Below are 10,075 nucleotides of genomic sequence, written 5' to 3' on the forward strand. Positions count from 1 at the left end.
TCTCTCCATTTTCATTTCTAATTTTGTTAATTTGGTTCTTCTCTCTTTGTTTCTTAATGAGTCTTGCTAATGGTTTGTCAATTTTGTTTATTTTTTTCAAAAAACCAGCTTTTAGCTTTGTTGATTTTTGCTATGGTCTCTTTAGTTTCTTTTGCATTCATTTCTGCCCTCATTTTTAAGATTTCTTTCCTTCTGCTAACCCTGGGGTTCTTCATTTCTTCCTTCTCTAGTTGCTTTAAGTGTAGAGTTAGGTTATTTATTTGGCTTTTTTCTTGTTTCTTGATGTAAGCTTGTAATGCTATGAACCTTCCCCTTAGCACTGCTTTTACAGTGTCCCATAGGTTTTGGGTTGTTTTGTTTTCAATTTCATTCATTTCTATATATATTTTGATTTCTTTTTTGATTTCTTCTATGATTTGTTTGTTATTCAAAAGCGTGTTATTTAGCCTCCATATGTTTGAATTTTTAACAATTTTTTTTCCTGTAATTGAGATCTAATCTTACTGCACTGTGGTCAGAAAAGATGACTGGAATGATTTCAATTTTTTTGAATTTTCCAATACCAGATTTATGGCCCAGGATGTGATCTATTCTGGAGAAGGTTCCGTGTGCACTTGAGAAAAAGGTGAAGTTGATTGTTTTGGGGTGAAATGTCCTATAGATATCAATTAGGTCTAGCTGGTCCATTGTGTCATTTAAGGTTTGTGTTTCCTTGTTAATTTTCTGTTTAGTTGATCTATCCATAGTTGTGAGTGGGGTATTAAAGTCTCCCACTATTATTGTGTTACTATTAATTTCCTCTTTCATACTCGTTAGCATTTGCCGTACATATTGCGGTGCTCCTATGTTGGGTGCATATATATTTATAATTGTTATATCTTCTTCTTGGATTGATCCTTTGATCATTATGTAGTGTCCTTCTTTGTCTCTTTTCACATCCTTTATTTGAAAGTCTATTTTATCTGATATGAGTATTGCGACTCCTGCTTTCTTTTGGTCTCCGTTTGCGTGAAATGTTTTTTTCCAGCCCTTCACTTTTAGTCTGTATGTGTCTCTTGTTTTGAGGTGGGTCTCTTGTAGACAGCATATATAGGGGTCTTGTTTTTGTATCCATTCAGCCAATCTTTGTCTTTTGGTTGGGGCATTCAACCCATTTACATTTAAGGTAATTATTGATAGGTGTGGTCCCGTTGCCATTTACTTTGTTGTTTTGGGTTCACGTTTATACAACCTTTCTGCATTTCCTGTCTAGAGAAGATCCTTTAGCATTTGTTGAAGAGCTGGTTTGGTGGTGCTGACTTCTCTCAGCTTTTGCTTGTCTGTAAAGCTTTTGAATGTGTGTATTTTTTATGATTGATTTGTAAGAGTCTTTTATATATTTTGGATATGAAGTACTTGTATGTAATAGCAGTTATAAATATCTATAGATAGATATCGTTAGGTAGATGTTTTTCTACTTTATTTACTGAACCAAAGATCTTAATTTTTATGTATTTATTAGTTGATTTCTTTATAATTTGTGCCTTTTGTAACTTATTTGAAAATTTCACTACTCTGAGGTTGTAAAGATATCTACCAATATTGTTTTCAAAAGTTTACATTGTTTTACAGTTTGTAAAAACTAAGATCATGGCATCTGGTCCCATTACTTCATGGCAAATAGATGGGGAAACAATGACATACTTTATTTTCTTAGGCTTCAAAAACTACTGCAGGTGGTGACTGCAGCCATTAAATTAAAAGATGCTTGCTCCTTGGAGGAAAAGTATGACAAACCTAGACAGCGTATTAAAAGGCAGAGACATTACTTTGCCAGCAAAGGTCCATCTAGTCAAAGCTATGGGTTTTTCCAGTAGTCATGTATGTATATGAGAGTTGGACCATAAAGAAGGCTGAGAGCCAAAGAATTGATGTTTTTGAACTGTGGTGTTGGAAAAGACTCTTGAGAGTCCCTTGGACTGCAAAGAGATCAAACCAGTCAATCCTAAAGGACATCAATCCTGAAAATTCATTGAAAGGACTGATGCTGAAGCTGAAACTCCAATACTTTGGCCACCTGATACAAAGAGCCGACTCATTAGAAAAGACCCTGATGCTGGGAAAGATGGAAGGATGGAGGAGAAGAGGATACAGAGGATGAGATGGTTGGATGGTATTACCGACTCAATGGACATGAGTTTGAGCAAGCTCCAGGAGTTGGTGATGGACAGGGAGGCCTGGTGTGTTGCAGTCCATGGGGTTGCAAAGAGTTGGACGACTGAGTGACTGAACAACAATGGTTTACAAGCAAGTCTTTATTTCTCCACTTGGACTTGGTGTTTTAGTATGCTGAGATAAAGATCTAATTTTACATTTTTATTTATTTGAATAGCTAATTTCTCAGTACTAGTTGTTTAATGATATTTCTCCCAATGGTCTGCAATGAAAATTCAGTCCTATATCATTTTAACCTATGTGTGAGTTGGTTCCTTGAATATCTACTGTGTTCCACTAGTATATTTGCTTATCTTATCGCTTCTTGGCCTTTTGGTTAAGATCAGGTGTAGTATATTTCCTTATCCTGGGGCCAATCCTAAACTTATCTTTTATAGTGTAGATTAAAATTTGATCTTGATATCAGGTAAGTCTCCCTACCTTGTTCTTCTTTAGGAGTGCATTGACTATTTTAAGATATTTGCTCTTTTCATATACAATTTAGAATCAATTTAACTTCCCCTGGGAAAAAATCAGAAATTTTATTGGAATCACCTTGAATCCATACACATTTGGTCAAAACTGCATTAAATTCTTTGCAAATCTCTTTAATGTCTGGTTTAATAACAGAGAGTTAGTTTGTCATAACTGCTTTTGTATTCAGTCTGTTGCATTATATTGTTTTGGCTGAAGTATATATAAAAGAAATCTGGCCTCACACAGATACATAGTTGGAAAACTGACGTATATTCTAATAGCTTCTTTATGTAAATGTGGGTATTCTTTTATATTTCACCAAACTCAAGTTGTAGTTTCTTAAAATTTAAAATGTGTATTCTGAAACCATATTAATGAATCTTTCATATTCAATTATATCCATTGATCTTGCCAACTGTGCACAAGGTTTTCCTTTTCTCCACTGCCTCACTTACACTTGTTACATGTTGTCTTTTTGATGATAGCTGTTTGACAGGTGTGAAGTGATATCTCATTGTGGTTTTGATTTGAATTTCCCTGGTGATTAGTGATGTTGAACATCTTTTCATGTGCCTATGGCCATCTGTATGTCTTCTTTGAAAAAATGTCTATTCAGGTCCTCTGCCCATTTTTTATTCAGATTGTTTGTTTTGTTGACATTGATTTGTATGTGTTCTTTATATATTTTGACTATTAACAACTTATCAGACACATCAGTTGCAAATATCTTCTCCCATTCAGTAGGCTACTTTTTGTCTTGTTAAAATCTAAATTAATAAAGGTGGAAGATTACAATACCTAGAGGTGTATATGAATAAGATGTTTCATATGTTTCTTTTTCTAATTTTCACACTTTCTTTGCTGGAGTTTTACTAGATACAGTTCAAGATTGTGGCTCTGTAATATCGTCAGTATTCTGTTTAGTTGTTAAGGTAAGAACGATATAATTTAGCTTGTAGGCAAGTAGGTAATGTTATTAAAGCTAATTTTACAGACCAGTATTTTTACCCAGATAGAAGTTCACCTTTTAGGGTAAGGGAGAGATAAATTAGGAGGTTGGGGTTAACAGATACAAACTGCTCAATACGAAGGAAATAGCAATGACCTACTGTATGGCACAAGGAACTATAATCAATATCCTGTAATAAACCAAATGGCTAAGAACATGAAAAAAATATATATATATATATGACTGATTCACTGTGTTGTACACCAGAAACTAAGACAACATTGTAAATCAACTATACTTCAATAATAATACAAAAATCTCGTTTTAGACAGAATTTTGCTCACAATGCTGCTCATGCTATGGGATAAGTACTGTAACTGCCTCCATTTTATAGATGAGAAGATTAAGGCACAGATATCTTAAATAACTTATCTAAGGTAACATAGCTAGTAAGTACCAGAGTCAAAAATTGAAGTCAGACAATCTGGCTTTGGCATTCACGATTTAACCAGGATGCTTTCTTCACAGTGGGCTTCCCAGGTGGCGCTAGTGGTAAAGAACCTGCCTGCAATGCAGGAGCCATAAGAGACATGGGTTCAGTCCCTGGGTCTGGAATATCCCCTGGAGGAGGGCATGGCAATCCACTCCAGTATTCTTGCCTGGAGAACCCCATGGACAGAGGAGCCTGGCGGGTTACAGTCCATGGGGTTACAAAGAGTTGGACACAAGTATAGCAACTGAGCATGTTCTTCACAGCTACTTCATCTAGTTCCACAACCTAAGCTGCAGCAAAAATTATATTGGCCTAGAAGAGTTTCAAAGTGCCATTAGCCATACAAAACACTCATTCGTGTTCTTTGAATAAGTTCTCAGGATCTAATATGAAGCATGGTGACTATAGTTCACAATACTGTATTGTGTACATGAGAGTAGCTCCTACCCATTCTCACCAAAAACAAAACTAAAACCCATCACTAAGTACACGAGGTGATGGAGGTGTTAAGTAACCTTACTGTGGTATCATTTTGCAATATTCACATGTATCAAATCATCACGTTGTACATTTCACATTATGTGTACACTTTCACATTATATGTGTACATTTTCACATTATATGCCAATAGTATTTCAATAAAGCTGGGAAGAAAGTAGGATGGAGTAACATATGGAGAGTTATGATTCGAATTTGAGTTGTTTTCTCAAAGTTCCTCAGAGCTGTGGCAAAATGTTAATAGAGAAATGGCGTAAGGAGAGCTGGCCTTCTTTTCCTGGGGCTGACAGTATTTACATGCAAGGCTTTTTGGAGATTTCCCAGGTCCACTTGGTTTTCCAACTAGTTGTTTTCATCGCTGATGATTCCAAGCAGGCTCTGCAAGAACAAGGACTGTGCCCATTTCCTGGCTGCAGCCCTTTCAACCTGCCGCCCACATCCAAGGCCTAACCCCATGGGACTGCCTGTAGGTGTTTACTGCCTGGAATGAGGAATGACTTTTGCTGTGACAGCTTCTCTGGTGCCTCTGGCATAGGACAATACCTTTCCATAGACCCATAAATTCAGGAAGAAGGCAGCTTCTTAGAGTTCTGAGTTACTTCCTAACTAAGGAAACTGAAGGAAGGATCACAAAATTGCCTACAAAGCAGAGCCTCATGAGTTGCAATTATAATAAAGAGCAGTGACTCAGCAGACCACAACCCACACACACAGGCGTAGAGGCTCCTGGCAGGGCTCCTCAGAGGGCGGGCCTGGCTCTGGGACCCACAGGGAAGATCGAAATTGGCCTTAGGATATTTTCTGGTAGATTTTGGCTTGAACCTACTCCATGTGACATCCTTGTTCTGTTTTATATGCAACATAAGGTATAGAAGATGGAGCAGACAAGCCCTAATCTTTCAAGTGTGCCTGTTTCTGAATGCCATGACAACCAGCCCAAGAAAACATTTACCCTTTTTCACCCTGTTTCCTAAAGTGTGCGAGTGATTTACTGCTGACAACACTCCTATTGGAGCCTATCCTTTTTCTGGCCAACATGTTTGAAAGCTGCACTGAGTCACTTCCCTGGATCTGGTCCCCTGAAAACACTCTCTGAGATGAATCAAATATCAGTGAACTCTAAGCCATGGATTTTTGCTCCACTGTGTCAGTGTGGTACTTCACAGATTATGAGGTCAAATCCATTTATCAGCTGATTCTAATGATTTTGGTAGATGCTCGTCCTACTAAGCATGAGAAAACTATGTGAGCTATTGTACTCAGGGGAGAAACTAGTGTTCCAAAGAAGTGAACTTCATACTTCTGGAAACTAGAGATTTTCAGACAAATTTTGTTCCTTTTGGGTTTGCTATTGGAGATGTATTGACAAGAATTGTTTCAATTACACAATACAGGCACTGCACCATGAGATCTGCTTTGTGATAAGTTTTCAAGAATCAGAGGACTAAGGTTGTAATACGGTGGTAGCTTACTCTCATTGCCAGAATATTCTTCTGGCAGGGGATTCAGAGCCTCCGTGGGAGTAGATTGGGAATTGGGCTTCAGTGTCAGTGGTTTTCACATGTGGGAGGAGTTCAAAAGGAAGAAGCTACCAGTTACTGAGCTCCTAGTACATGCCAGGTGTGATGCTAGGCCCCTTATGTGTATAATATTATACAATTTAGACCTTACATTGACACCACAAGGTAGATATTATTTTCCTTTTTAATTACTGCTTTTAAAACAAACGATAATCCATCACAACAGGCTAAATTTATTCTTATACTTTTGCTTTCAGTTAATTTTTAAAATATTTATGTATTTATCTGGCTGTGCCAGGTCTTAGTTGTGGCATACAGCATCTTCGATCTTCATTTGGGCAAGCAGGACTTTTACTCGTAGCACATAAATTCTTAGTTGTGGCATGTGGGAACTAGTTCCCTGGCCAGGGATCAAACCTGGGCCCCCTGCTTTGGGAGTGCAGAGTCTTAGCTGCTGGACCACTAGAGAAGTCCCTAGTTAATTTTTAAATTGAAGTATAGTTGATTTACAGTGTTGGGCTAGTTTCTGGTGTACAGCTGATTCAGTTTTACAATATGTGTGTGTGTATGTATATATATATATATAATATTTATATATCTTTTTTCATATTCTTTTCCATTATGGTTTATGATAACATATTGAATATGCTATCTCTGTGCTATATAGTATGAATCTGTTGTTTATCTATTTTATATATAGTAGTTTGTATCTGCTAATCCCAAACTCCTAATTTATCCCTCCCTACCCTCTTTCCTGGAGTAATGGACAAATTTGGCCTTGGAGTACAGAATGAAGCAGGGCAAAGGCTAAAAGAGTTTTGCTAAGAGAACGCACTGGTCATAGCAAACACCCTGTTTCAAAAATACAAGAGAAGACTCCACACATGGATATCACCAGATGGTCAATACTGAAATCAGACTGATTATATTCTTTGCAGCCAAAGATGGAGAAGCTCTATACAGTCAGCAAAAACAAGACTGGGAGCTGACTGTGGCTCAGATCATGAACTCCTTATTGCCATATTCAGACATAAATTGAAGAAAGTAGGGAAAACCACTAGACCATTCAGGTATGACCTAAATCAAATCTCTTATGACTATATAGTGGAAGTGAGAAATAGATTTAAGGGATTAGATCTGCTAGACAAAGTGCCCGAAGAACTATGGACAGAAGTTTGTGACATTGTACAGGAGGCAGTGATCAAGACCATCCCCAAGAAAAAGAAATGTAAAAAGGCAAAATGGCTGTCTGAGGAGGCCATAGAAACAGCTATGAAAAGAAGAGAAGTGAAAGGCAAAGGAGAAAAGGAAAGATATACCCATTTGAATGCAGAATTCCAAACACTAGCAAGGAGAGATAAGATCAATGTATGGCAAAAACCACTACAATACTGTAAAGTAATTAGCTTCCAACTAATATAAATAAATGAAAAAAAAGAAAGCCTTCCTCAGTGCAGAGAAATAGAGGAAAACAATAGAATGGGAAAGACTAGAGATCTCTTCAAGAAAATTAGAGATACCAAGGGAATATTTCATGCAAAGATGGGCTCAATAAAGGACAGAAATGGTATGGACCTAACAGAAGCAGAAGATATTAAGAAGAGCAGGCAAGAATACACAGAAGAACTATATAAAAAAGATCTTCATGACCCAGATAATCAAGATGGTGTGATGACTCACCTAGAGCCAGACATCCTGTAATGTGAAGTCAAGTGGGCTTTAGGAAGCATCACTATGAACAAAGCTAGTAGAGGTGATGGCAATCCAGTTAAACTATTTCAAATCATAGAAGACAATGTTGTGAAAGTGCTATACTCAGTATGCTGGCAAATTTGAAAACTCAGCAGTGGCCACAGGACTGGAAAAGGTCAGTTTTCATTTCAATTACAAAGAAAGGCAATGCCAAAGAATGCTCAAACTACTGCACAACTGCACTCGTCTCACATGCTAGTAAAGCAATGCTCAAAATTCTCCAAGCCAGACTTCAAAAGTATGTGAACCGTGAACTTCTAGATGTTCAAGCTGGATTTAGAAAAGGCAGAGGAAGCAGAGGTCAAATTGTCAACATCTGTTGGATCATCGAGAAAGCAAGAGAATTCCAGAAAAACATCTACTTCTGCTTTATTGACTATGCCAAAGCCTTTGACTGAGTGGATCAGAACAAACTGTGGAAAATTCTGAAAGAGGTGGGCATACCAGACCACCTGACCTGCCTCTTGAGAAACCTGTATGCAGGTCAGGAAGCACTAGTTAGAACTGGACATGGAACAACAGACTGGTTCCAAATTGGGAAAGGAGTACGTTAAGGCTGTATTTTGTCACCCTGCTTATTTAACTTATATGCAGAGTACACCATGAGAAATGCCAGGCTGGATGATGCACAAGCTGGAATCAAGATTGCCAGGAGAAATATCAATAACCTCAGATGTGCAGATGACACCACCCTTATGACAAAAATTGAAGAAGATCTAAAGAGCCTTTTGATGAAAGTGAAAGATGAGAGTGAAAAAGTTGGCTTAGAACTCAACACTCAGAAAACTAAGATCATGGCATCTGGTCCCATCACTTCATAGCAAATAGATGGGGAACCAATGGAAACAGTGACAGAGTTTACTTTTTTGGGCTCCAAAATCACTGCAGATGGTGACTGCAGCCATGAAATTAAAGGATGCTTTCTCCTTGGAAGAAAAGTTATGACCAACCTAGACAGCTTGTTAAAAAGCAGAGACATTACTTTGCCAGCAAAAGTCTGTCTAGTCAAAGTTGTGGTTTTTCCAGTGGTCATGTATGGATGTGAAAATTGGACTATAAAGAAAGCTGAGTGCCGAAGAATTGATGCTTTTGAACTGTGGTGCTGGAGAAGACTCATGAGAGTCCCTTGGACAGCAAGGAGATCCAACCAGTCCATCCTAAAGGAAATCAGTCCTGCATATTTATTGGAAGGACTGATGTTTAAGCTGAAACTCCAATACTTTGGCCACCTGATGTGAAGAACTGACTCATTTGAAAACACCCTGATGCTGGGAAAGGTTGAAGGCAGGAAGAGAAGGGGACAAAAGAGGATGAGATGGTTGGTTGATATCACCGACTCAATAGACATGAGTTTGAGTAAGCTCCAGGAGTTGGTGATGGACAGGTAAGCCTGGCGTGCTGCAGTCCATGGGGTCACAAAGAGTCGGACATAACTGAGCGACTTAACTGAAATGAACTGAACTGAACCCTCTTTCCCCTTTGATTACCTTAAGTTTGTTTTCTATGTCCGTGAACCTATTTTTGTTTTGTAAATAAGTTAATTTGTATCATATTTTGCATTCCATATGCAAATGATATAATAAGATATTTGTCTTTCTCTGCCTGAGTATACACCTATTAGAATGGACAAAATGTAAAACATAGATAGCACCAAATGCTAGTGAGGATGTGGAGCAATAGGACTCTCATTCATTGCTGGTGGGAATGCAAAATGCAACTTTGGACGACAGTGTGGTACTTTCCTACAAAACTAAATATAATCTTATTTAGCAACCTAGCAGTTTGCTTCTTGGATATTTGGAAGCTTCTGTTCACATGAAATCCTGCACAGGTATGTTTATAACAGCTTTATTCATAGTTGCTAAAACTTGGAAGCAACCATGATGTCCTTTAGGAAGTGGATAGATAAACTGTGGTCCATCCAGGTGATGCAATGTTATTTAGTGCTAAAACAGAATGAGCTATCAAGACATGAAAAGGCATGGATGAAAACTAAGTGATACAAGATGACTTGAAGAGGCTATATACTGTGTGCTATATGACATGTATTCTGACTATATGACATTATGGAAAAGACAAAACTATGGAGACATTATAAGATCAGTGGTGTCAAGAGTTAGGAGGGAGGGATGGGTAGGAAGATCACAGAAGATTTGCAGCATAGTGAAACTGTTCTGTATGATACCTATGATA

General features: G+C 37.8%; 1 pseudogene; it reads left to right on the forward strand.

The window, feature by feature from the left end:
- Positions 1 to 2,510: 2,510 nt before the first annotated feature.
- Positions 2,511 to 2,666, forward strand: LOC136155003 (U2 spliceosomal RNA; annotated as a pseudogene).
- Positions 2,667 to 10,075: the final 7,409 nt, after the last annotated feature.

Source organism: Muntiacus reevesi, chromosome X (genome assembly GCF_963930625.1).
Source record: "Muntiacus reevesi chromosome X, mMunRee1.1, whole genome shotgun sequence".
In the NCBI taxonomy this organism is placed as follows: domain Eukaryota; kingdom Metazoa; phylum Chordata; class Mammalia; order Artiodactyla; family Cervidae; genus Muntiacus; species Muntiacus reevesi.